Source organism: Setaria viridis, chromosome 6 (assembly GCF_005286985.2).
Source record: "Setaria viridis chromosome 6, Setaria_viridis_v4.0, whole genome shotgun sequence".
Lineage (NCBI taxonomy): Eukaryota > Viridiplantae > Streptophyta > Magnoliopsida > Poales > Poaceae > Setaria > Setaria viridis.
In genome coordinates, this window is record NC_048268.2 from 18,770,961 (window position 1) to 18,797,473 (window position 26,513).

A 26,513-nucleotide genomic window follows, 5' to 3' on the forward strand; every position below is an offset into this window, starting at 1 on the left:
CAGTGAGTCGCCGTAGACCCACAATCGCTTGATTCCTAAATAAGACTGCCAGGTGGAGCCCGTGCAGAAGCACTTCGTATTCAACTTCATTGTTTGATACTTCCTAGAAGATTTGTAAGACGTATTTGAGTTGTTCGCCTTTGGGAGATATCAAGAGTACTCCTGCACCAGCGCCCTCAAGCTTGAGTGATCTATTGAAATACATGACCCAATGCTCTGGATGCTCTGCTAGTGTTGGTGGTTGATTTTCACACCATTCTAGTATGAAATCGACTAGGGCCTAGGACTTGATTGCAGTCCTCGACTTGAATTCCAAGGACAATGCTCCAAGCTCTACTGCCCACTTAGATATTCTTCCCGTTGTGACCCGATTATGGAGAATTTCTCCCAAGGGGAAGTTGGTGACAACAGAGATGTTGTGTTCCTAGAAGTAGTGTTGTAACTTCTGCGAGGTGAGCAGTATTGCGTATAGTAATTTCTGGACCAGCGGGTATCCGGCCTTGGAATCTGACAACACCTCACTGACAAAGTAAACGGACCTCTGTACTTTGTATACATGGCCTAGTTCTGGTCTTTTAACCACGATCGCCGTGTTGACGATGTTGGTATCGCGGCAATGTACAATATCAAGTCTTCATTGGGGTTTGGCACCATGAGGACTGGTGGCTTTGATAGGAAGTCTTTTAATTGTTGTAGTGCTTGATCTGCCTCCTCGGTCCACTGAAACCTGTCTTGCCGCTTGAGTAGTTTGAAGAAGGGTAAATCCCATTCTCCAAGCCTTGAGATGAATCTGTTGAGGGCCTCCATGCATCTAGTTAGCTTCTGGACGTGTTTGATGCTAGATGGGGCATGCATGTCGGTGATGGCATTGATTTTCTCGGTGTTAGCTTGAATTCCTCAGTGACTAATGATGAACCAAAGTAGTTTCCTGAAAGGTATGTCGAAGACGTAGTTTGTCAGGTTGAGCTTCCACCAAAACTCTCGCAAAGTTTCTTCTAGGTCTGCAATTAGATTGTCAGGATTTCTGGTCTTTATGACCACATCATCCATGTACGCTTCTACGTTGCGGTGTAGTTGATTCTTGAAGCACTCCTAGATTGCCCATTGAAAGCACCTGCATTCTTGAACCCGAAAGACATTTTTGTGTAGCAAAAAGCTCCGTATGGGGTGATGAATGCGGTCTTGATCTGGTCTTCTTCCTTGAGAGATATCTGGTGAAACCCCGAGTAGCAATCGAGGAAATAGAGTAGGGCGCATCCAGCCGTGGAGTCGATTACTTGATCAATCCTAGGGAGCCCGAAGGGATTCTTTGGACAATGTTTGTTGAGGTCTGTGTAGTCGAAACACATCCTCCACTCATTGTTATTTTGCTTTCGCAGCAAGACGGGATTGCCGAGCCACTCTGGATGATAGACTTCTTTTATGAAGCCCGTCGCGAGTAGTTTGAACAACTCTTTCTTGATGGCTTCCCTTCTATATCGGGTGAATCGTCGTAGGTGTTGTCTTTTTGGTGTAGCTTTTGGATTCACATTGAATGAGTGCTCAATCAACTCCCTGGGCACCCCCAGCATGTCCACTGGTTTCCACGCGAAGATGTCCCGGTTGGCCTGGAGGAAGCTGACAAGCAAGCTTTCCTATTTAGGATCCAGCCCTGTGCCAATCAAGGCTGTATTGGAACTATCACCAGTTTCAAGGTCAATGGCTTTGATGTCTACTTCGCTTGCTAGTTTGACCTTGGTTGCCCTCGACTTCTTTTCTGAAATCTCGAGTTCTGTTGGGGATAGCTTCTTGTATGTGGCGAAGACTTGCATCATAGAACTTGGTACTTGAGTAGTTGCTGCTAGCTCCACAACTTCTGTGTCGTAGTCATACAACCTCTTTAAGTCTCCACGAAGGAAGAGTACTCCCTTGGGTCCTAGCATCTTGAGTACAGTACACGTAGTGTGGGATGGCCATGAATTTGGCCAATGCTGGTTTCCCGAGGATGGTGTGGTTCGATGTTTCGAAGTCCGCTATCTCAAATAGGATGTATTCTGTCCGGTAATGTTCTTTGGTCCCAAAGGTAACTAGCAAAACCACCTGTCCGAGGGGTACAACCGCGCTGCTCGGGACGATCCCATAGAACGGAGAGTTCGTTGGGGTAAGCATATTAGTCTTGTCGAGGTCCATCTTCTTCAGTGTTTTCACGAACAAGACGTTGAGATCGCTGCCGCTGTCGATCTATATTTTAGTGAGTCTGGAGCCAGCGACAACCGGGTCCAAGATGAGGGGAGACTGTCCTGGGTCCGAGAAACTAGTCCATCGGTCCTTCCTCAAGAAGGTAATTGGCACCTCGGACCATTTGAGGAACGTTGGCATCACTGTTTCAATGGACATTATCTCTCGAAGGGCGAGCTTCTGAGACCGCTTAGTAGCAGTATCCGGGGTTCCGCCAAAGATAACGTTGTCGGTGTTGGATGGGTTCTGTTATTTGCAATTGTCTCCATCGTCTTCATCTTTCTTGGCCTTACCTTTTTGTTTGGTGCTAGATGGCTCTGGGAGGTCCTTCATGACTCTGCGTAGACTGAAGCAATCTATCGAATATTGCTTGTGGTATGGATGCCATGGGCACTGTTTCTTCAAGAGCTCATTGAATGAGGGCCTGTCTTGATTCTTGCTGCCACCTTTCTTGGACGACTGTGATATTGCCATGATAGTATTGTCTGGCTTTTGCTTGCGATTGTGATCTCCATAGTTATTTTGGTTGTCATTGTTAGGGCGATCGTTGTGGTTCTTATCATTGCATTGTCCATTGTTCTGATTGTTGCTATTTTGGCCCTTATTGTGATTGGATTAGGTTTAGAAGTACTAATGGGCCTCGGACCCAGAGGCCTGTTAGGAATCTATATAAATAGAGGGGTGGGGGCGCCCTAGGGTTTACACCTTTTGGCGAAACACATCTGCCGCACCTCCCACGCCCTCGCCTGTTGCAACTCGCGGATCTAGCAGTCCAGCTTGCGACGCTTCCTCCCTGCACGTGTGGATACCTTGGAGGTGTTGCGCCTGCAACACTTGGACGAGCCACCGACGAGCCACGACGAGCCGCGGCACGAGGGCGATCTTGCTGCACGTGGACGAGCTGCTGAGGAGCTGCTAGATGTTGACGTGATCGACTACGTACGACTATGTTGATGGACTACGTACGACTACGTTGATCGTCTTCACTGCATCGACGCAAATCTACATCTTCCGCACCAGTAGTGCATCGAGTGGTAATCCCGTGATCCTTATACGGCAGTTCTTCCTGGTTTTACGCGGTAGAAATTTTGATTTGCGCTAGTGTAGCCTACCTCGTAACCCTACAAAAGTGCCCCATTACACCGCCTCCATGCGCTTCCTGTAACAACAAACGACGAACCGAGCTAGCTGGAACACACAGCTTGTTAGCGCGAAACAGGAACCCGTCCTGTATGTGAAATTCGCCCCATGGTTTGCCATGAATAAAATGGGCGAAAGCATCTTTAAAAGCAGCATCATTGTCCACGTATTGATCCTTCACAGTTTGCAAGCCAAAGATTTTAAAATCTAACTGTGACAGCATAGTATAGCGACGAGACAAAGCATCAACAATGACATTTTCCTTCCCGCTCTTGTGTTTAATAATGTAAGGGAAAGACTCAATGAATTCCAACCACTTAGCATGACGACGGTTGAGGTTTGTTTGGGTAAGAATACGTTTTAAAGCCTCATGATCAGAATGAATTATAAACTCGTGATGCCAAACGTAGTGCTGCCAAGTATGCAAAGTGCGCACTAAAGCATAAAGCTCCTTATCATAAGTAGAATAATTCAAGCTAGCTGATAGAGTCGGAGTGCCCGATCTTTCGGTGAGTGGAGATAAATTCGACTGGGTGGCAGTAGACCCTCACGATCCGACTACGACGAGCGAACCCGAAGCGCCAATGCAATCGCTGAACCAACTCCCAATGGTTACCAACCTCGCCGGTGCGAGATCAGCCTGATCACGAAGATCGATTCCTGTCCGCAATCGAAGAACGAACAAGAAAAAGAGGCGAGCAATCTAAATATCACTCGAAGGTGGAGTTCTGAATCACACAAGGACAGCGCGTATTTGCGCGTGTTCAAGGGTAGCTAAAGCTAGATGTAAAACAAAACTCAAGTCGTAAACAAAAAGGACTCAGACTAAATAAAGGGGGCGCAGCCCCTGGAGTCCGAAGGGGTCACGCGCGCCCAACCCTAGGCGCACCACCTGGGCTGCCTTGTTGGGCCATCTTCTTATTCCGATGGGCCTTCGTTCCTTAACACCATGATGAAGTTTAATTCTCTCGCACGGGCCCGAGTGATTGGCCCAACTGGATGATCAACTGTAGGCGCCTGAGGTGGAGGAGCAACTGGAGGCGCCTGAGGTGCTGCTGGTGTAGATGTACTTGTGGTGTCCTCATCATCTCCCCTTCTTGAACTGAAGTCGTCCTCGACGGCAACTCCTCATCTTCGCCCACATACGGTTTCAAATCTGCAACATTAAAACTCGTGGAAACACCAAACTCCGTAGGCAGGTCAAGGATATAAGCATTATCATTAATCTTGGTTAGCACTCTAAAAGGACCAGCAGCACGTGGCATCAATTTAGAACGACGTAAGGTAGGAAAACGATCCTTTCTCAAATGCAACCAAACCAGATCACTCGGTGCAAAAGTAACATGTTTTCTCCCTTTACTACCCGCAACCTGATATTTAGCATTAGCAGCAGCAATGTTTTGTTGAGTTTGCTCATGCAAGCTAATCATTTGATCAACATGTGCAGCGGCATCTATGTGTGGGGTGTCCTCGGCATCAAGTGCAAACAAATCAATAGGCGCCCGAGGAATATAACCATAAACAATTTGAAAAGGACACATCTTTGTAGAAGAATGCATTGCATGATTATAAGCAAACTCAACATGAGGCAAGCAATCTTCCCAACGTTTCAAGTGTGTATCTAAAACAGCCCTAAGCATAGTGGACAAGGTTCGATTAACCACCTCAGTTTGTCCATCAGTCTGAGGGTGACAAGTGGTGCTAAACAGCAATTTAGTTCCCATTTTATTCCACAGTGATCTCCAAAAATGACTGAGAAACTTAGCATCACGATCAGAGACTATTGTATTTGGAATACCATGCAAACGAATAATCTCGCGAAAGAACAATTCAGCAACATTGCTAGCATCATCAGTCTTATGACAAGGTATAAAATGAGCCATTTTGGAGAAACGATCAACAACCACAAAAATATTGTCCCTCCCCTTCTTAGTTCTAGGCAATCCCAAAACAAAGTCCATAGAAATATCAAGCCAAGGGGAAGTAGGAACAGGCAAAGGCATGTACAAACCATGGTTATTCAATCGTGACTTAGCTTTCTGGCAAGTAGTGCAGCGTGCAACAAGGCGCTCAACATCAGCGCGCATCCGGGGCCAAAAGAAGTGGGCAGCCAGCACTTCATGCGTCTTGTAGACGCCAAAGTGCCCCATGAGACCGCCTCCATGCGCTTCCTGTAATAACAAACGACGAACCGAGCTAGCTGGAACACACAGCTTGTTAGCGCGAAACAGGAACCCATCCTGTATGTGAAATTTGCCCCATGGTTTGCCATGAATACAGTGGGCGAAAGCATCTTTGAAATCAGCATCATCCACATATTGATCCTTCACAATTTGCAAGCCAAAGATTTTAAAATCTAACTGTGACAGCATGGTATAGCGACGAGACAAAGCATCAGCAATGACATTTTCCTTCCCGCTCTTGTGTTTAATAATGTAAGGGAAAGACTCAATGAATTCTACCCATTTAGCATGACGACGGTTCAGGTTTGTTTGGGTACGAATATGTTTTAAAGCCTCATGATCAGAATGAATTATAAACTCGCGATGCCAAAGGTAGTGCTGCCAAGTATGCAAAGTGCGCACTAAAGCATAAAGCTCCTTATCATAAGTAGAATAATTCAAGCTAGCACCACTTAATTTCTCGCTAAAGTAAGCAATAGGTTTTCCTTCTTGTAACAAAATAGCACCTAGCCCAATACTGCTAGCATCGCATTCAAGCTCAAACACTTTAGTAAAATCAGGCAACTGCAAGAGAGGAGCATTGGTTAACTTATCTTTCAAAGTGCTGAACGCAACCTCTTGCGAATCACTCCAAGCAAAGGGAACATCCTTCTTTGTAAGCTCATGTAGAGGCGCTGCAATGGAGCTAAAATCACGAACAAATCGGCGGTAGAAACCTGCAAGGCCAAGAAAGCTTCGAATTTGTGTGACCGTCGTCGGTGTAGGCCACTCCCGAATGGCATCAATCTTGATGCTATCCACCTCAATGGCCTGTGGAGTAACAACATAGCCAAGAAACGAGACACGTTGTGTGCAAAACATGCATTTTTCGAGGTTAGCAAATAAATGGGCTGCACGCAATGCATCAAAAACAGCACGCAAATGTTCTAAATGCTCTTCCATAGACTTGTTGTAAATGAGGATATCATCAAAATAGACAACTACAAACAATCCTATGAAGGGCCTCAGAACTTCATTCATCAAACGCATAAATGTGCTGGGCGCATTTGTCAAACCAAACGGCATAACCAACCATTCATATAACCCAAATTTCGTTTTAAAAGCCATTTTCCATTCATCACCTAATTTCATGCGAATCTGATGGTAGCCACTACGCAAATCAATCTTAGTGAAAATAATGGCACCACTAAGCTCATCTAGCATATCATCAAGGCGTGGTATAGGGTATCGGTAGCGAATGGTAATGTTATTAATAGCACGACAGTCTACACACATACGCCATGAGCCATCTTTCTTTGGAACAAGTAACACGGGAACGGAGCAAGGGCTAAGAGACTCACGAATATAACCCTTGTCAAGCAACGCCTGTACCTGGCGCTGGATTTCCTTCGTCTCATCCGGATTTGTACGGTACGGTGCGAGGTTCGGAAGCTGTGCGCCGGGAATGAGGTCGATCTGGTACTCAATGCCACGAAGTGGTGGGAGTCCTGGTGGCAAATCTTTTGGAAGGACGTTAGCGTACTCCTGCAAAATGTTAGCAACCGCAGGGGGAACCAAAGATGGTGCATCATAAAGTGAAACGAGCACACTAGAGCATATAAGGGCATAGCATGGCAAAGGAGCATCACGTAACTCATCAAAATCAGCATGTGTGGCAAGCAAAACAGGAGCATTCAACTTGATTTCAGAATTAAGAGATGTCGATGGTTCAAGTTGTTTAGCAGTTTTAGCAGCTCTAGCAAGATCATCTTTAAGAATTTGTTCAGGTGTCATTGGATGTATAATTATTTTCTGACCCTTAAACATGAAAGAATAGTGATTTGAACGACCATGATGCAAGCTATCAGTATCATATTGCCAAGGTCGCCCAAGTAACAGAGAGCATGCTTCCATGGGAATAACATCACAATCGACAAAATCAGAATAAGCACCCATGGAGAAAGGAACACGGACTGATCGAGTAATTCTAATTTTCCCACCATTATTAAGCCATTGAATGTGATATGGATGTGGATGCTTACAAGTGGGTAAAGACAACTTTTCAACCAGCGTGGTACTCGCCAAATTGTTGCAGCTGCCGCTGTCGATGATGATGCGAATCGACCGCTCCTGCACAACGCCCTTGGTATGGAAAAGAGTGTGTCGCTGATTCTTCTCGGACGGGGCGACCTGTGTACTAAGAACACGCTGCACAACAAGACTTTCATACCTATCGGAGTCGCCCGGGTTGACGTGTACCTCCATAGCTGCATGGTCAGTGGCAAGCATCGCATGTCGAGTATCTTCAGAATCACTAGCGGAAGAGTACTCACCATCGTCACGAAGAAGCAAAGTGCGCTTGTTCGGACAGTCCCGAATCACATGGCCAAATCCTTTGCAACGATGACACTGAATATCCTGTGTACGGCCTGTGGGAGGGGCGACGCCTGTGGAAGGGGCAGCGCTGGCAGGTTTGGCCGTTCGCTCGCGCGGTGTAGTGGTGGGCGTGGGTTGCGCAGGGAGAGCGGGTGCAGAGTTGGATGTCGAGCTTCGTCCTGCAAAAGAGTTAGAATATGTCTTCGAGCGGCGTCCCTGCACTTCACGTTCAGCTTTGCAAGCATATTCAAATAATGTTGTCATATCTGTGTAGTCCTTATAATCAAGTATATCCTGAATTTCGCGGTTCAAACCACCACGAAAACGTGCCATAGCAGCGTCGTTTTCCTCCAATAACCCACAACGAATCATGCCTATTTGTAATTCCTGGAAATATTCCTCAACAGATTTGGAACCTTGCTGAAAACGCTGCATTTTAGGGCCTGTTTGGATGACAGGTCCTAAACTTTAGGACATGTCACATCGGATGTTTAGATACTAATTAGAAGTATTAAATATAATCTAATTATAAAACTAATTACACAGATGGAGTCTAATTCGCAAGACGTATCTATTAAGCCTAATTAGTCAATGATTTGACAATGTGGTGCTACATTAACCATTTGCTAATGATGGATTAATTAGGCTTAATAGATTCATCTCGCGAATTAGTATAGGGGTTCTGCAATTAGTTTTATAATTAGCTCATGTTTAGTCCTCCTAACTAGCGTCCGAACATCTGATGTGACATGTCCTAAAGTTTAGGACATCTCATCCAAACAGGCCCTTATTAAGCAAATCTCGGGCATAATAAGAAGGCACAAATCTGTGGCGCATAGCAGCTTTTAATTGATCCCAAGTGGTTGGAATGGTATTGGGATGTTTGTGTTTATATTCACACCACCAAATTAAAGCAAAATTAGTAAATTCACTAATAGCAGCTTTAACTTGAGAATTAGCAAGAATATCATGGCATGAAAATTTCTGTTCAACTTCTAATTCCCAATCAAGATATGCAGCAGGATCATATTTGCCATTAAAAGGTGGAATTTTAAATTTAATCTTGGAAAAGGAATCATTACCGGGACGGCGTGGCACGCGGCGGGCACGGCCTCGGCGGTCGCCATAGTCCTGTTCCGAGTCACCACCATAACCCTGCTGCAACTCTGTGACTGTTGTGTGCAATGCATCAAGGTGTGCCACAACTGTGTCGAGTGTGGCCTTAGCGGCCGTCTGTGCAAGGTCTAGCTGATCGCACCGCTCGGTCGCCGAGGAGATCGTCGAGTCCAGCCGTTCATGAATCGTCTGAATGTCCGTGACAAGCCCTTCAACTTGTGCCCGTATGCCCTGCAGCTGGTTAGCCCCCGCGTCGACATCATCTGCCATGGTTATCGCAAAGACAAGAACAAAACCGACGACAAAACAGGGGTGCAACGGCTCACAAGGCACTCACACTAGTGCTGTTATCAAATTCTTATCCGTTCTTACCACGCACACAGGGGTGAGCTGCAACCAACCGGTGGAACTCATGAAAGATTGGAGGAGCGATTGCCTGGAGAAACAAAATCTGCTCGTCGTAGAACTATGTGGAGTTTTGGGAAGGCTGCACTCAAAAGAAGGATTAGCACAATCAAACAATAATGCAATGTTGAAATATAGTGCCAAACACGTAACAAGAGTTGCTGGTAACAAGGGAAACCGAAAGAACAGAGGCAAAGAAACGACCAAGGTGGAGAGGGCGCACCTCTTTTGTTTTTTTTCAGGGTGCCCCAAAACTGAAAATATGAACACAGAGGATCTCAAACAGAAAATTGCGGCACACACTTTTTCTCTCTCTTTCTCTAGAGTAAGGCGAATCTCAGAAAAATGTACCAAGAAAGAGAGATACGGATATGAAAAGCTAGCACGGGGTGCGTGGAGAAGGGCGCGGTATGCGTGGGAGGGTACGGAGTTGCCCTGGAGGGTCGTGACCCAGGGGGGTGCACGGCGCGCGCAAGGGGAGTTTCCACCGAAACAAAACCGGATCACCTTCCTTCTCCCTGTTGTAGGATTGGCGAGCAGCGGAACGGCGGCGGCGAAAACTAGGGTTAGAAGAAAAATGAGAAACAAGAGATTAAATACAAGTAACCAGCAACAATTGAACGAGTAGGCACACAAATTCAACAAAGACACTTATTGAAAGAATGTGCGAGGCTAAACGGTTGCTGGGACAAGGATCTAACCTGAAAAAAAATTGTTTTGGTTTTTGTGGACTGTAGGAAGGGAAAAACACTCGGTAAAACTCACCGATCAACCTAGAAATCTGATACCACTTGATAGAGTCGGAGTGCCCGATCTTTCGGTGAGTGGAGATAAATTCGACTTGGTGGAAGTAGACCCTCATGATCCGACTACGACGAGCGAACCCGAAGCGCCAATGCAATCGCTGAACCAACTCCTTGTGGTTACCAACCTTGCCAGCGCAAGATCAGCCTGATCACAAAGATCGATTCCTATCCGCAATCGAAGAATGAACAAGAAAAAGAGGCGAGCAATCTAAATATCACTCGAAGGTGGAGTTCTGAATCACACAAGGACAGCACGTATTTGCGCGTGTTTGAGAGTAGCTAAAGCTCGATGTAAAACAAAACTCAAGTCATAAACAAAAGGGACTCCGACTAAATAAAGGGGGCGCAGCCCCTGGAGTCCGGAGGAGGCGCCACGGCAGGGGGGGCGCGCGCGACCAGGGGGAGGGCCGCGGCTCCCAACCCTAGGCGCCCCACCTGGGTTGCCCTGTTGGGCCATCTTCTTATTCCGCTGGGCCTTCGTTCCTTAACAGCATGATGAAGTTTAATTCTCTCGCACGGGCCCGAGTGATTGGCCCAACTGGATGATCAACTATAGGCGCCTGAGGTGGAGGAGCAACTGGAGGCACCTGAGGTGCTGCTGGTGTAGATGTACTCGTGGTGTCCTCATCACACGACTTGTCGCAAAAGGTTTTTGACAAGTTCAAGGAGTTGACTACGACGAGACCTTCTCGCCCATAGTGATGCTTGAGTCCATTTATATTATTCTAGCTTTAGCTGCATATTTCGATTATGAGATATGGGAGATGGATGTCAAGATAGCTTTCCTGAATGGAAACCTAACCAAGGACGTGTATATGATACAGCCCGAGGGTTTTGTTGATCCGAAGAATGCTAGAAAAGTATGCAAGTTTCAGAGATCCATTTATGGATTGAAGCAAGCATCTAGGAGTTGGAACATTCATTTTGATGAAGTGGTTAAAGGGTTTGACTTCACCAAGAACGAACGAAGAAGAGTCTTGTGTTTACAAGAAGCTTAGTGGGACCTCTGTAGTATTTCTAATCTTATATATGGATGACATATTGCTGATTGGAAATAACAATCCTATGCTTGTGTCCGTAAAGACTTCACTGAAAAATAGTTTTTCGATGAAGGACTTAGGGGAAGCGGCATATATTCTGGGCATTAAGATCTATAGAGATAGATCGAGAAGGCTTATAGGATTAAGCTAAGATACTTACATTGACAAAGTGTTGAAGCGGTTCAGCATGGAAGAGGTGAAGAAAGGGTTGTTGCCTATGTCACATGGCATACATCCCAGCAAGACTCAGTGTCCTTTGACTGCTGATGAGCGGGATCGCATGAGTAGAGTGCCATATGCCTTAGCTATTGGATCTATCATGTATGCAATGATAAGTACTCGCCCGGACATTTCATATGCGCTAAGTATGATAAGCAGACACCAGTCTGATCCGGGTAAGAGTCACTGGACAGCGGTGAAAAATATTTTTAAGTACTTAAGAAGGACTAAAGATATGTTCCTCGTCTATAGAGGTGAGGAGGAGCTCGTTGTAACAGGTTACACCAATGCTAGTTTCCAAACCGACAGAGATGATTCAAAGTCACAATTAGGATTTGCGTTCATGCTAAATGGTGGTGCTGTTAGTTGGAAGAGTTCCAAGCAGGAGACGGTGACTGATTCTACGACAGAAGCCGAGTACATCGCGGCTTCGGAAGCCACGAAGGAGGGTGTTTGGATAAGGAATTTCCTTATTGAGCTTGGTGTGTTCCCAAATGCGTCCAGCCCATTGAATCTCTACTATGATAACAATGGGGCAATTGTGCAAGCAGAGGAGCCAAGGAATCACAAGAAGAACAAACACATTATGCGGCGATTTCATCTCATTAGAGACTTTGTTAATTGGGGTGAGATCAAGATTTGCAAAATACAGACAGATTTGAATATTTCTGATCCGTTGACAAAGCCTCTCCCGCAGTCTAAGCATGATGCGCACATAAGAGCTATGGGTATTAGATATATTCTATATTGACTCTAGTGCAAGTGGGAGACTGTTGGAGGTATGCCCTAGAGGCAATCATAGAGATGATGATGTCTGATTGTATCCATGATTTGTATATTGTGTTCATTGAATATCCATTAAAGGCTACTTGAATTGGTCTGCAATTATGTGAATTGTATGTGGAACTCTTTACTTGTATGGTTATTCTAAAAGTTGTCCCTAGTCGGAGTTCATGTGTGGACACACATGAATATTAGACTATTACATGTATTAGTTGATGACTATGTTTCACAAGTCATGGACATGGAGATGTCAAACTAATAATGTAGGCATATGTAGAGACATGTGCTAGGACAACGCGAGAAGTAGTTCTCTCTTTACACAACATGTACGCTTTGTCCTTAGATCTGAGATTGTCGCATGTACTCAAGATGTGGATTGACTTACTTAGGGGCTATCAAACGCTACACCGTAACAGGGTAGTTAAAAAGATAGCTTTTGGGTTTGTCAGAAGCATATTGTGAGGCAGGATCAATCAAGATGGGATTTGCCCCTCTCTAATTGAGAGTGATATCTCTGGGCCCCTCAAGTGATCGGATCCGAAAATGCATGACCATGCTACGTATGATTAAGAGTTAACCTACAAAGGGATTCTGAATCACAGGATCAAGAAAGAGCGGTCGGCTTGAAGCTAGACCAAATATCGTGAGGCAAAGGGAATAGCATGTACATGATGTTGTGACGATTCATCTGATATGATCCTCGTATGCGTATAGGAGCTGGCACGTCTTGCTAGAGGCCGCTACCGACTATTGGGCTGAGTAGCAGTACTCAGGCCATGTCTCTACGTATCCGAACCTATAGGGTCGCACACTTAAGGGGCTGGAAGCCCAATTCGGATGTGATCCAAATTGGATCACGTTTAGGAGTACTAATGGGCCTTGGACCCAGAGGCCCGTTAGGAACCTCTATAAATAGAGGGGTAGGGCGCCCTAGGGTTTCAATCCCTTTGGCTGAAAACACATCTGCCGCGCCTCCTACACCCTTGCCCTATTGCAACTCGCGGACCTAGCAGTCCAGCTTGTGACGCTTCCTCCCTGCACGTGTGGATACCTTGGAGGTGTTGCACCTGCAGCACTTGGACGAGCCATGATGAGCCGACGACGAGCCACGACAAGCCGATGACGAGCCGCGGCACGAGGATGACCCTGCTGCACGTGGATGAGCTACTGAGGAGCTACTCGACGTCGACGTGATCGACTACGTGTTTGACTACGCTGGTCAACTTCGCTGTCCTGACGCGATTCTACATCTTCAACACCTGTGCGTCGAGTGGTAATCCCGTGATCCATATACAACAGTTTTCCTGGTTTACACAGTAGAAAAATTTTGTTTTGCGCTAGCGTAGCCTACCTCGTATTCCAACATGTGGAGCACCAACTTGCTTTCCGGCTTGACATGCGCTACATATCCTATCTTTCTCAAATACAACATTTTTTAGTCCTAGGATGTGATCGCCCTTTTGAAGTTTGGCCAAGTTCCTCATCCCAACATGGGCTAGTCGGCGATGCCAAAGCCAACCCAAGTTGTTTTTTGCCACTAAACAAGTCTCAGGCTCAACTTTATCCATTGTGAAATCAACTAGATAGAGCTTGCCCTTCAAGCGACCCGTAAAAGCAATAGAGAAATCCTCCCTTTTAAAAACGGTCACACCCTCATTAGTAAAGAGATAATTATAGCCCTTGTTACAAAGTTGTAAGATGGACAATAAATTGTATCCCAAAGATTCAACCAAATAAACATTAAAGAGAGAATTGTCATTTGAGATAGCAATGTTACCCATTCCAATTACATCCCCCTTGCTATTGTCTCCGTAGACAATACTTTCTTTAGGTATGTCATAATGCTCTAGGGATGAAAACATATCTTTCTCCCCGATCATATGATTTGAGCATTCACTATCAAGCAATCATGCGGTGCCACCGGAGGAGTAGACCTACAAAACAAGTTAAGCTCAAAATTTAGGTACCCAAAAAGATTTGGGTCATTGTTGGTTAGAGGGATATACCTTGGAACCCATACACTTCTAAAGATAGCCTTTTTCGTGTATGCACCAACATACTTGACCACTATTTTACCATTGTGGTCCATTGTAATAATGTAGTAGATGGTATAGTTTGGTGAAGGCTCATGTGCAACCACTTTGTCCATTGACCTTTTCATGGATTTTTTCCACAACGTTTACCTTGGTAGTTGCTTTGACCATTGGCTTGACTTGAGTTGGATTGGTCTTCGTCACACCATGTGCCATGTCCATCAAGTCAAAAAGGTTTGCACCCTTGTTGAACATGAGGACCTCCTTAATATTTACCATCTTTCAGTCATTTACCTTGCTTCCCTTGCAGTGTCCAAGCCTATCCATATGGCTAGGATGCCTCCCAACCTTATACTTGATCTTAGGCCTAGGCTTGACACTACCTTCATAACCTTGTGCCACTAGCATGTTCAATCTTTTGATTTGAACATCTCTTGCTTGGATTGACTCTTTTAGCTTAGCAATGTCAGCAATACAAGCATTTACATCAATTTTATAACATGTTGAGCAACCTTCACTTGTGGAGACATTGGAGTCAAGATTTGTCTTAGAATTGGTTTTGGTGCTTTCTCAAAGAGCACTATAGTTAACTTCAAGATCCTTGTATTTGACCGTTAAGCATGAGGAGCTTTCTTGAAATTCACTATGAGTAGCCTTTAGAGAAGTTAGAGATTCATTTGCCAAAGTGTGCTTCTTTGACATCCTCTCATTCGAATCATTAGCTAGAGACAAGTCAATAGCTAATTTTTCAACCTTCACCTTTTCTTCGGTAAGGGCCTTCTCTAAAGCCAGGTTTCTCTCCTTTTCAAGGATGAACAAATCTTCTTGCCTATTGAGAAACTCTTTCTTTTTCTCCAATTTTTCCATAAGATTTTTAATCTCTTTGTAACCTTTCTTTCCAAATTCTTTTAACATGTTAGCTTTATATTTTTCTTCTTCATCTTCCAAATCATTTTACACATTACTAGATATGGAGGAAGAGAGAGAAGAGGTGGTTGTTTCTTCTACCTTAGTTCCTCTTTCCATGAGACAAAAAGGAGTGTCATCCTCATTGTTGGAAGTATTGTTGAAGAGTTTTGTTGGTGTAGGAGACTTGAGTATGGCTAATGTTGCCATGCATTCCTTGTTGGAGTTTTCATTACTTGAATCCCATTCAAGACCAACATGAGCTTGGCCTTGATATTTTTTCTTGTAGTCCTTTCTCTTCTCCTTGTACCTCTTCTCTTCCTTGTCCTTGTTTTTTTTGTATGGACAATCGGCAATGTAGTAACCCACTTCCTTGCACTCATAGCATCTTCTTTGTGATGTCTTTTTCCTATCATCACCACCTTTCTTGAAATTCTTCTTCTTCATGAATTTCTTGAAATTTCTCAAGATCAAGGCGGTTTCTTTATTGGTCCTTCCTTCAGTCTTCTTTCTTTACCTTGAGAGTTTTGGAGCTTGACTCAACCATGATACTTGAGCTAGCGTTGAGAGGAACACTCTTGTTCATCTTTAGACTAAGTGACTTAGCTATATCTCTTTCAACCAATTCTTGATGTAAGATTTCACCAAGAAGTTAATTAGGTGTATTTGTTTTGAAGCTTGGATCCCTTCTAATCATAGTGGCAAGAGTAGGGTTCCTTGGTGTAAAAGCTCTAAGCATCTTCTTTGTGACATTGTGATCATCCTAATTCCTGCTTTTAAGAGATCTAATGTACGACATGTCGGTGTTTAGTCTATCAAACATTTGCGTCACAGTTTCTTCATCAAGCATAACAAAATGCTCTAGCTCTCCATGAATCAAATCCATCTTGACTTCTCTAACTTGATCGGTCCCCTCATGTGCCTCCTTTAGTGTGTCCCAAATCACCTTGGCAATCTCAACTGAGCAGACCTTATTGAACTCTTGAGCACATAGTGAGCTTGTGATGACCCTTACAACTTGTGCATTGTGGAAGTAATCTTGAGCTTGCTCGGCCATCGGTACACCATTCTTGGGTGGAGTTACACCTACAACCACAACTTTTATCTTCTCTTTTCTTCTTCTCCTTGCTTCCAAGTCCTCACCCTCAAGATCATCACTTGAGCTAGAATTGTCATCGGAGCTTGCTTCATAAATAGGGTGGATGACTCCTTGGTAGCTGCCTTGATGGTCCACGGGACCTCCTCCAAGACTTGCATTGGCAACACTATAGTAGTGGCTCGAGCAGCGGCGGCGGCACTGTCCCCAACTTGAGACATCTTGAATCCCTTAGCGGTCAAGCCTTAATCAAGAGATTAGGTTCTGATACCAATTCAAAGGATCGTGTGATGCCTAGAGGGGGTGGATGAATAGGCTCGATTTTTAAAACCTAAAAATTCTTCACAGCGGAGTTAAATGTGTTGGAACTTCCGACGCTGTGCCAGAACTTCCGACGGGGTTGGAACTTCTAGTACAGGGGTGGAACTTCCAACAGAGATAAAATTACTCTACGAAATTCAAAATAAAATAGGTTTTAGCAAAAGAATCAAAAGTTCAACAATGATGTATAGAGACTACTACAGGTGATCTTTATGGGAGAAACTTCACAAGAAAGTAGACCGGCACAAATCAAGCTCTAAGTCAACAAGAACTTGAAGAACACAATAAGCACACGAGATAAAGGATTTGTTTACCGAAGTTCACTCCCACAAAGGAAGCTACGTCTCCATTGAGGAGCTCATAAGAGCCGGGTCCTCACTAACCCTCTACCTCTCTCAATCAACCACAGAGGAGGATTGAATCACTTACCATGAATCCTTGAAGAGTATGGGCAATACAAACTTCCCGGGCACACCATAACGAGAGGGCGCTCAAACGAATGACGCCTAACCGTCTAGGAGCAAGCTTCAAGAGTAACAAATGCGAATCGAAGACCGAAGATCCTTCAAGTGCTCTTGAGATGAACTTGGTTGACCTCTCACTCAAAGCTTGAGTCACACACCTTAAATCCTTCTTTCACCCAAGCCCTAGATCAAAACTCTCAAAAATTTAGCTCAAGGAGGGAGTGGGGAGGAGTATTGAATGCTCTAGGAGGTGTTCATCTCAGGTTAGGTCAGCAACAAATAAAGGGGGGCTGAGGGGGTATAAATACCTGAGCCCCAGAAACTAGCCGTTGAAGTTATATTAAGTGATTGTCGGAACTTCTGACACTGGCTCGGAACTTCCAACCCTGTTCAAATAAAACAGCTAAGCATCCCCTGCTAGAAGTTACTAAGAACTTCTGGCACCTATTATCGGAACTTCCAACACAGGATCGGAACTTCCGACACAGGATCAAAACTTCCAACACTGTTCAATTAAATTCGTTGAGCACCCCCTGTTGGAAGTTTTTGAAAACTTTCAGCAACACTCACAGAAATTGTGAGAACCTAAATGTGCAAGTGTGTGAATGGTGTCTCTCATAGGTGTTTAGCATCTCAAATAAGCACTTTGACATCTTCAAGTATTCGTCCACATCCCCCTTTATAGTATGGTGTTCCTATATTCAAATTCAAAAATAGAAATTATAAAAAGATTTTTCTTTATATTTCAACACCGTCCTTCAAATAAATTAGGGTCATTTCTTGTACCTTTTCATTTCTTAAGATTTAAACTTGTCAATTTCTCGATAAATTCATTAGTTCCTTAATTATGCGTGTCATCAACACCAAAACCCACTTAGAGGGCCAAATGCACTTTCAAGTCACTACAAGGATTTGACCCTTTTAGCGCAATATTTGGTTCTATAGCAACCATCGGCATAATTGGTAGCCATATATGAGCCTTATTGCCACTAAAATTGTGTGTTGAGTTAGTCATAAGCTCTATTGCAAGAGGGAGGCGCTAATGCTACGGTGGAAAAGGTGGTTGCGAGTATGGGTTCCTATTGCCATGACTAGTGTTGAGTTGTGATAATATTGATTTTGTGTTGCAATAGCTAGGCATTATTGCCACCATTGTAAAGTTGGTTGCAAGTAGCTACGCATATGGCCACAATGTAATGTTTTCATCTCAATCTTGACCTGCGTTGCAATAGCTGTTGCTATATTGCATCCAAAAAAGGATTAGTTGCAAGTAGTTGTGAATATAGCCATGATGAAACTGTGTTGCTTTAATCTTGTCCTGCATTGCAAAAGATCTTATTATATTGCATCGAGAAAGTCATTAGTTGCATCCCTTGAAGTTCTATTGCCACCAAAATCATATGTGGCTACATTTGAGTACACACAAGGTGGTATTGCAATGATATTTCTAGGTGTGGCAATAGATGAGTTTCTAGGTAGGCCTTTCTTTTGGTTAAATTGAAATTAACATTAAAATAGCCCAAGCTGGACTCAATGTAATTTGGCCCATGCGGCAGGCCTTTCTTTCGCGAGGGATCGAACCTAAACCTGATCGATCCAGCCCCTGGCCCCTATGCCGTGTCGCCGCCTCTTCTTCACGCAACGTTCACCTTTTTTTTGAGAAACTAGGATCATGCTCGTGCGTTGCTACGGGAAACAAATATTTATATTGAAATGCACATAGCAACTTGCAGCAGCAATCCAAAACAAGGCATTCAACACTCTATTCATGGGTTTAATGTCCTTTCCAATTATATTTTTCTATTATAGTCTCAGTTGTGAGTTTAATGAGCTAGAAATCAAGGTTTCTTTCACGAAGATAAATTTGATTTCAGATTGAGTTGAGTTGGACTACCTCTTGCTCAAACTGTGATTGTCCCTGTAAATTATTTTGATTAATCTCTTTGATACGCAACACAAAAGAATAGAGCTAATATCTGTACTTAGCATGGCCATCCTGTTCAACATAATTGTTGCCATGAAAAATATGCATTATGTACTACTCCCTAGCTACTTTGTAGTGATCAATATCAAATATCTTCTTGACGACCTGAAAGACTGAGTGGCCAGATGGGATGATCTTTAGTCCATCCGACAACCAAATTGAAGATCTATTGCCATTGGCAATAGGCTAGCATATCTCATGCATTACAAAGAAACCATATTTCTAGACTGTATAGGAGTACCTTCCTTCAATGATCCACTGAGCAATCTTTACTTGTTCAACCTGCTTAAAGAAAATGATTATTTGGCCTGACAGTAAGGTTACAACACGAAGATAAAGCTGACAAGTTGGTGATAAATTCAGTTAAGAAATTTGAGATGCCGTAGATTTAGGTAATTGTAAACTAATCAATCCACAGGTTGGAGACAACTACTGTGCAATTCAGGTAATTGTGAATTGATCATCTACCAATTCTTCAGATGCTGCAGAGGTCCATCTACCACTCAGGTATTTTAGTCCATCCGACAACAAGAATGAAACTCACCTAGAGCCTTGGGTGACGGCGTCCCCGTTCTCATGCTCGTGGCGGCACACTGACATGGTGGCGTAGGCGTTGACCTCCTAACCAGCGCGCTAGGCCTTGACCTCTTGATGTTCAATCTCTAGGTCTAACTGTAAAAAAGATCAATAGATATATTAGATATATCGGTGTTGTCATTACATTACGATGGTAAACTAATACCTTACAGGCATACTCCCACATGTAGTTTGTAGCATTAGGCTTATAATGGTTCTCCATCAGTATTAATGGGTCATAAGACTGATAAAAATGGAGATTAAGGAGTGCACACTAACTTCAGTTTATATAAAGAACATGATAATCTGAAACTTTCCAACTAAACATCATCACTGACTGACCAAGTTCGTTACTGAATCATAAACTATGAATGTGAGGCCAGTGTCTCTGAAGCAAGATCGCTACACATCATTGCTGGCTGAAACCAGTCAATCAACAGAGTCTAGCACAAGGAAAAAAAGCAAAGACTAATAACCTGGTGAACAACAAACCATCATCAGAAAAAGAAGAAAAGGAAAAGGAGCGGATGGAACTCTTAGCAGAACAATATAATGTATGGAATACTCCTTCAGTATACTTACATCATGGTCGACATGTTCAGTACATAAGCATTTCCAAGTCTCCATTTTATTGGTCTAGCTCGTATTTCACTCACATAAGGGGATTTTTTTACCAAGCAAAAGCAGCAAAAGACCATGAAGCCTTATTATTACGACCAACAGATATAAGTTTAACTATCAACAAAATGGGGCATCTGAAAGAAAGACAGTATGGTTAAGACATTATTTCCCTTAGAATGAGCAATATGCATAAGTGAGCGCCCAACCAAACCATAAAAAAATATAACTCTACTTGAGACTGACTAAAATTCAGAAAGTTTCATGCTTTTCTTCTATAATGTAAAGATCATCACAAAGAGTCCAACTCTTGTTCACCAAAATTATACAGCTTTGAGTAGAAATTTTCATTTATATACACCACTTATGGTTGAGGATGAACCATACACAATATTTGATGGAGTGAAATGAAATTAAGTTTTGCAAGGCTAGAGAAAACTTATTATCAGTTCAAGCTTTTTTTTACCTCTTTCACATGCTACCTTTTGCATCTCCGATATCCATCTGAACCATAAAAAAAAGCAAAAAGGTATGTGTGAAATAGGTACGGGTGTATCCAATGTAGAAATTTTAAGATAAATGTACAGATAAGAAATCAGTAAAAAAGATAATATAACTTCAAGAAACCAGCAACTCACATGCAGTCATCCTATCACAACTGAAACAAGAGCTATCAGTACATCATTCCTACATATATAACCAGTTAACACCAAATTTGTTACCTCGGGAACCACCTATCCAGTAACAACTGTTTGTGACACATGAACTCACTACTGGCAGCATCACACTATAGGTAAAAATAAAGATCTAGGAGGGAAATGGGAAAAAACATGGCAACTTGATTGGTAGAATATACAGTCACAAACCAGATACAACAGCAGCCTGAAATCTAAATGCCAGATAGTATAGAATGCATGTTAGAGCCATCACCAGGCAACTTAATTGGCAGCACAAATGGCCTTCTATTCATTGACGGTCAATCTGGTGCAAGCATCCCATCCATTTTGGAATACATCAGGTAGCATGCATTCATGAAAGAGAGAAAGAAAGCTCTCAAAAGATACCTACCAATAATCCATTAGTGCTTGTTGGAATAGAACAAAAATGAGAGAAATATGGGACCTGACTCGTCAATCTCAAAGACCACTACAAAAGCCATGTTCTACAGCACGTTATTATCAACAATGCATGCCAGATCTCAGGAACAAAAGGCAGCACACAAACAAGACCATTAACTGGATGAATAAGAATTGATAGTGGATACTAAAGCTAGCAATTTCTGCCAGTACACTCGAATGATCAAATCTAGTTTAGAAATCACGGGGCAACATAGATCACAGGTTCACATGAGCATTTAATCAAATAAATGGGGATTAGAAAGCAGCGTCAAGGTGTCTTTGTGTGTGTGAGTAAGAGAGAGAGAGAGAGAGAGAGAGAGAGAAAGAAACCTTGCGTTTGTGGCTCCTGCCTATGCTGGGATCGAAGGGAGCAAGATCCTCTCCATCCACGATTCCACCTTCATGGGTGCAGCTAGCAGCTAAGCACCCTCACCTTACCAGATTAAGTCGCGTCCGCTGCATCCTCCACGGGAACGTGCGTTTGTTTAATGTGTCATTTTAATCTTATAGAGGAATAGAAATGAACATGATAAGAAAGATCTTGTGCTTTAAATCACATAGATGAGGGACTTAATAGAACTATACCTTAATTTTGTGGTAGTCTAATAGTTTAAGCATTGCTTGTATTTGCTTACAAGATACAGGACCAAGATCTAATCACTTATCAGTGTATCATGTGCTGAGATTTAACTTTAGGTCACATTACACATGGCCACGAACTAATGATCACTTGCCTATTTTCTTGTTAACAATGGATTAATATAACATTGAAAAGGTCAGGCAAGAATCACAAACCAAGTAGGCAAAGCGCGTGCAGCCCAAGCTGGGAATTATTTTGAATATTCTCGTAGAAGCTATTTGGTCTCATTCCTCTGTGAATAATGGTATTGAGATAGTTTCTCCATAGCGGTAAAGTTGCAACCCACAAACTCCCATTGCATTCATGACAGATGCATTGTGAATCACCTTCACTTCTACCCCCATTTTCTTGGCACGAACAACCAGATCGATATGTGTAGTTGCCCTGAAAATCCCATCCCAATGAAAATAGAGAAAAAGAAATTACTCATAACACTAACAAAAGCTTACAAGCAATCCCAATCAGACTTCCAACATGCGCAATGGCATACATGTGTTTGTACATAAGCAGAAAACAAAGAAGCTCTTGCCTATTGTTCAACAAAGGTAGGTGTAAATATGTAACTGGCATAAATTTAGCATGTATGGACATGGAACTAGCATGATGAACAGATTTCAAGCCTCAAGGAGACAACCAATCAACTCTAGGCCTAAAAGACATCTATGAATCATGGGCTGTGACACAATCCAACAAATTTAGACAAAATTCATGCATACAAGTCGACCCAAGAACATATTGGTACTAAAAGTGCTCGGTGTGTGCTCCATCATTGGTATACTCATGTTCATGGACACCATCTCAACAACAGAATGCCAAATTCAGTCACTCGTATCCAAAACTCTATTTGAGAGATGAGCACGCATCTGCCATCTACAGAAGCTCCAGCACAGCCAACTCAAAAATAGGAAAGAAGCAAAGCAACAGTTACCCAAACAGGTCGCCGACCACGAGCAAGGCAACGTCCGTGTCGGCGGCCTCGAGCAGCACCTGGTTGACGCGCTGCTCCACCATCTCCCGGTCCACCACCATTATCTCCTTCCCGTACAGCTTCTCCTGGATGCAACAAACGAGCGAGCGGCGATGCCTGTGAGCAACAGCTCCCCGGACTGACCACGGAGGCATTTCATTGAACAGGTGGTGGACAAACACGATAAGGGAGCCGTACCAGGTTGGCGAGCGCTGCCGGGTTGAGGCCGAGGGAGAGGAGGGAGGTGTAGGCCTCCATGTAGATCTTGGAGCAGCTGCACACGACATCGAGCCCCCGCACCGTGATGTCGCGCTCGTCGCCGAGGCCGAGGCCCACGATGTAGAGCATGGCGGTGGCAGCGGGTGGGCGAAGGATGGAGTGGTGGCTGGAGGGAGCAAGCCTCTCCGTGCAGGGCATTGAACCCGAGGAATTGGAAGGAGGAGGATCGGCGAGCGAGGTGCCCAGCGGTGTTTGCGATGCCTTGCTCCGCTGCCGCCACCCTGAGGGACCCCGCTTCTCGCAGTATCTGGCGCCACAGCCGGCCCTCGACTGGCGGAAATATCGGAGATGGCCACAATGGGTACGGGGACGGAGAGCAGCGGGAGCCCGCACCCGGTGATGCATGGGCCTTCCTACGTATACTCATCGCACTCATCACGAGAAGATCTCACGTGATATGGTCAAACTTGAAGATTCAGCAATGGAAGATTCAAGATTTCAAGATCATCATGAGGCTTGGCAGTACTCAGGTTCCCTCTAGAGACTCAACCAAACGAAGTACTAGGAGAACACCATAACAAGTCGGCAATATCAACAGAAGAACTCGGAGCACCCGTATTTGACTATAAAGTACTCGGAGGCTTGTCATATATATATATTTGGGCTCACCAGATAGGATACACAATCCTACAAACAGGGCTATACACCCGAGCATATCTGACATGAAGACTATGGTGTAGGATGACGTGGTCTATATGGAAAACTGGGAGCTAGACTAGGACCAGGAAACTACTCATGGAGACTGAGTAGGACTCCTCAAGTTGTATCCGACTAGTTTCCATAAACAACCAACCTGTAACTCTTCTTCCCCCGGATATATAAGGCTGGCAGGGACCCTCTCCAAAGGATCAAATCCCATCGAGCATCAATACAATCCAATACAACATACATGATGTAGAGTATTACGCTATTCAGCAACCCGAACCTATCTAAATCATGTATCCATGTTCACCATCAAGTTCCTGATTGTAGCAAGCCCCACCAACCAAAACATTATCTCGAGCACCCCCCTCGGTAGGTTACCGGGTCCAACCATCAAAAGGTGATTGTTACTATCCAAATGTTTTGTTTTCTCATGTGCACAAATCATTTGAACTTCATAAATGACAATCATATCTTTCCTTTTTGGCCACGTGTACAAATAATATCATTAATTTGGAAAAAAATTGACACATGAAATTTATCCCATTAATAGAAATAAAGTGAATTGTAAATTGAAGAAAACATTTGTCAAGTATGTTTGTTCTTGAAAATAATTTAATTAAATGTTTTTATGTAATAACATAACTTTTAGGAAATTTTAGATATGGTTATACATTTTTTATTAAAAAAATTAACATGTAAACTAAACGTGTTGTAAACAAGAAAGTAGTTTGGGCTTAGAGCCTGGGTTTGGGCCGGCATTTCAGTGACCTCATGCGTCATGCCGTGGTTGTCTGCTTGCTACCGTCCGATCGGACGGATGCCTGTGTGCTCAGCCAATACAAATTTGCTGCCCGGCTGATCCCCCGAAACCCTTCTCTCCTCTGATCCCTTTCACACCAGGGTGGCAGCGAGAAAGACAGGCTGCGGCAGCTCACCTCGATGGTGATGCCCCTCCTCCCTCGCGGCATCCACTACCAACTTGCTTCCGACATTCATGAACCATCCTCATTGGCCACTGCACTGTTAGGCCCTTACGTTCATGCATCTCCATCAAGCTTTCGTGGTAACATTCTGGATATAATCTGATTGCATAAGTTCTAGTTATATCTACCTTTCTTCTATAATCTTGTTGATTTTGCATATTAATGCCAGTTTTCAAGTTTTCATCTGTTGTCAAGAAAGAAAGAATTTTCTTACATTCACAAGGCCATACCTAAATGGCTTGGTTGAGTATGTTGGTTTCATATATTGTATTAACTATGGCATGTCACTGCTCCCAATTATGAGCTGCCTAGCCAAATGTCAATGGAGGGTGGGGCACAGAGAGCCACAGAGAGCATTGCCCAAACCATGAAACCATTGATTCAAGAACAATTAGAATATTTTGTGTGACTTATGTATACTTTTCTCTCTTCAGAACTGAGTTCAAAAGACAATTATTTAGGGCATGCCTTTCTATTCCTACTTCTTAAATCATGCTAATTGTAGTTGACATTACATTTTAAATGATCTCGCACCAAGTAAGCTCATTCTTCTAAGTCCATTAACTTGACATTGTATGATTTAGGTCATTTTACATGATATGATTAAATTTGATAGTTGTTTTGCCCGCAGCAATGCACGGGCATATACCTAGTACTGTTGGAGGTATACCCTAGAGGCAATCATAGAGATGATGAAATCTGATTGTATCCATGATTTGTATATTATGTTCATTGAATATCCATTAAAGGCTACTTGAATTGATCTGCAATTATGTGAATTGTATGTGGAACCCTTTACTTGTATGGTTATTCTAAAAGTTGTCCCTAGTCGGAGTTCATGTGTGGACACACATGAATATTAGACTAGTACATGTATTAGTTGATGACTATGTTTCACAAGTCATGGACATGGAGATGGTGGTGCTGCTAGTTTCCAAACCGACAGAGATGATTCAAAGTCACAATTAGGATTTGCGTTCACGCTAAATGGTGGTGCTGTTAGTTGGAAGAGTTCCAAGCAGGAGACGGTGACCGATTCTACGACAGAAGCCGAGTACATCGCGGCTTCGGAAGCCGCGAAGGAGGGTGTTTGGATAAGGAATTTCCTTATTGAGCTTTGTGTGTTCCCAAATGCGTCCAGCCCATTGAATCTCTACTATGATAACAATGGGGCAATTGTGCAAGCAAAGGAGCCAAGGAATCACAAGAAGAACAAACACATTATACGGCGATTTCATCTCATCAGAGACTTTGTTAATTGGGGTGAGATCAAGATTTGCAAAATACAGATGAATTTGAATATTTCTGATCCGTTGACAAAGCCTCTCCCGCAGTCTAAGCATGATGCGCACATAAGAGCTATGGGTATTAGATATATTCTAGATTGACTCTAGTGCAAGTGGGAGACTGTTGGAGGTGTTGCACCTACAACACTTGGACGAGCCACGATGAGCTGCCGACGAGCCACGCCGAGCCGCGGCATGAGGACGACCTTGCTGCATATGGACGAGCTGCTGAGGAGCTACTCGACGTCGACGTGATCGACTACGTGTTCGACTACGCTGGTCAACTTTGCTGCCCCGACGCAATTCTACATCTTCCGCAGCAGTGCGTCGAGT

The 26,513-nt window shown here is 43.7% G+C and overlaps 1 pseudogene; it reads right to left on the bottom strand.

Moving 5' to 3' along the window:
* Positions 1 to 22,090: 22,090 nt before the first annotated feature.
* LOC117861784 (probable diphthine methyl ester synthase) lies at positions 22,091 to 23,629 on the bottom strand (annotated as a pseudogene).
* Between the last annotated feature and the right edge of the window lie 2,884 nt (positions 23,630 to 26,513).